This window comes from Cynara cardunculus (genome assembly GCF_001531365.2).
Source record: "Cynara cardunculus var. scolymus isolate 2C chromosome LG 6, CcrdV1, whole genome shotgun sequence".
In the NCBI taxonomy this organism is placed as follows: Eukaryota; Viridiplantae; Streptophyta; class Magnoliopsida; order Asterales; family Asteraceae; genus Cynara; species Cynara cardunculus.
In genome coordinates this window covers 4,857,525-4,860,648 of record NC_037533.1, presented here as the reverse complement: position 1 = coordinate 4,860,648, position 3,124 = coordinate 4,857,525, and positions in this window count along the sequence as shown.

Here is a 3,124-nt window from a genome sequence, read left to right as displayed (position 1 = left end):
TCAAATCCTATAAACCGAATATATTACGGTTCCATTTTGTTTGAAGGAATGAAATGGATTTGAGGGGATTTGTATTTCAAATCCATTCCAATCCCATGTTTGGTTTGTTGGATTGTTTGGATTTGAAATCCTAGGATTTAATTGAAATCATTCAAACATGAGATTTTGAAATCCTTAGGGAGTGCTCTAGATTTCGTAGGATTATATGCAATAAGGTTTTAATTTTTTTAAAACATTTGTTTTGTAATAATTGATTAATAAAAACCAAACACACCAATAATTTCAAATCTATTCCAATTCAAATCCCTCAAAAAACAATTATGCAAACCAAACGGACCTTGAATATTCCAAATGTTTCTAAACCTAAATCCTTTCACAAAATCTAAATCCCTCGAAACCGTTCCAGCAAACCAAATACCTCTTAAATCCCCGATGGCCCCAAGGGCTTTAACAATGCTTGTATTTTAACTCGGGATAAGTGAAATTATCCTTTACACAATTTTCTTACGTTTTTGGCCCTCAACTGAATTTACAATTCATATATATATATATATATATATATTATATATATATATATAGACTTGGGATCATGTGAGACCAGCCTGCTTTCGTGAGACCCGTGAGACCAACATTTTACACTTGAAACTTCACAGCAAAATGCTGTGAAGGTGACTTTTTAAAACCTTCACAGTGTTTTTGYTGTGAAGGTTCGACTTTTTTTAAACCTTCACAGTGTTTTTGCTGTGAAGGTTACATGTAAAAATGTGGTCTCACGGGTCTCACGAAAACAGGCTGGTCTCACGTGAACCCAACCCTATATATATATATATTATATATATATATATATTATATATATATATATATATATATATGGGGGATGGTTCAAATGCTAACCAAGATTATCGTGTTAACTGATCTTGATTGTTAATTTGAATAATAAACGGTTGTGATTTAATGATGTTTAAAAATTAATTATTAAATTAATATTTTCAATTAACATATGTGAACAAAATATCAAAGGGTATTTAAGTAAAAAATAATCTATCTTTAATACACGAGTTGTCAGACATATGAACAACTTGTGTATATCTTCAAACCACATCAAACAAAAAAATTAGACATATGAACAACATGTGAACCGTATGAACATCTTCTGTATATCCAGGAACCAACTCTGATGTATGTACATGAACACCTATGAACCAAAGCATCTAGGGCTGTGTGTTTTCATGCGTGTTCACATGTTTTGTGTGTGTGTGTGTGTGTATTCATATGAACATCTAGTGACTTGAATATACATGAACGTTTATGAATCACAACATCTAAGGCTGTGTGATTTCTGATATGTTCATATGTCAAAAGGTTAGAACTGTCGATTAAAATAAATGTGAATTATAGAACATAAACACTTGTGAAACCCCACTGTCAATATTGCATCATGATCAATTGTAATATTTTCAAATTTGTAACTCCTAATTAATTATTTGAGAGTCACATAAAATGACAAATTACTTAAAAACCCTTGTATTTAATATATGAGTTACATTTGAACCAAAGGAAAAGATGGAATATGATTGGTTGAGCTTGGTTAAAATAGTTAACCCAAAAAAATTGGTTAGTATTTGAACCAAGCTCTCTCTCTCTCTCTCTCTCTCTCTATATATATATATATATATATAGGGTTGGGTTCACGTGAGACCAAAGGTTTTTCGTGAGACCCGTAAGACCAATTTATGTTCATTTTTGATTAACTTTATATGCTAATGGTCTAAAGTTGTACGGTGGCAATTTTGTGATTATTGAGATGTTTCGTGGCAATTTTATGATTATGAATGTTCAGATTATAGATCTAATCGAATGTTTGAGAATTGGTCTTACGAGTCTCACGAAAAACCTTTGGAGTTTGGTCTCACATGATCCCAAATGTATATATATACACACACACACGCTTGGGATCATGTGAGACCAAAGGTTTTTCGTGAGACCCGTAAGACCAATTCTCAACCCTTCGATTAAATCTGACAATTTTAACATTCATAAATGCCACGAGACTTCTCGATAATTACAAAATTGTCACCATGTAACTTTACATCATTAGATCATTAGCTTATAAAGTTGATCAATGAACATAAATTGGTCTTTACGGGTCTCATGAAAAATCATTGGTTTCACGTGAACCCAACCATATATATATATATATATATATATATATATATATATAGGGGCTCGTTCAAGGTAGAACTGATTAGTTTGTGGTAACTGTGAGATCCAATCTCAACCACAAATCAACGGATAAATTAAAAAATTAATTATTATGGTAATTTGAGTTAAAATTATAATTAGAGGACATTTTAAGTATTTTTTAAAAACTCCTCTCTGCTCTCTCTTCTCTCATCTCTCCGGCCTCCAATCTTCGGCCTCCGGTGAACATTAATCCCGTAGGTACCAAGTAATCACAAAGATACACAATGTGATACCCATTGTGATATACTGTGATACCAACTCAAACCTTAAAAACAAAAGATACACAATGTGATACCCATTGTGATATATTGTGATACCGATTTCACCGGAGGCCGGAGATTGGAGGTCGATAGATGAGAGAGGAGAGAGGAGAGAAAAGTTTTTAAAAAAAAATACTTAATATGTCCTCTAATTATAATTTTAACTCAAACTACCATAATTATTAATTTAGTAATTTATCCGTTGATTTGTGGTTGAGATTGAACCTCACAGTTACCACAAACTAATCAGTTCTCATTTGATTATGCCCACACACACACACATATATATATATATATAGAGAGAGAGAGAGAGAGAGTTTGTTTCAGATACAACCCGTCGCATTTATACAATCAATACAACCCAATAAATTGAGATATTTATGAAAATTAATGATGAGAGTTCATTTATTATGATTTGAATATTTATGGAAGATGAATATAGTTCATTAATTATGTTCAATACTTTATATTAGGAAATAATCAAAATTTTTATAAAATCACATATTAATCAAAAGAAATTGACGGTTGAGATTGGGTTGTATTGGTTACACAAATGTGAAGGGTTGTATAATAACCAACCTATATATATATATACTTGTGAAAAAAGGAAACGAATTTAT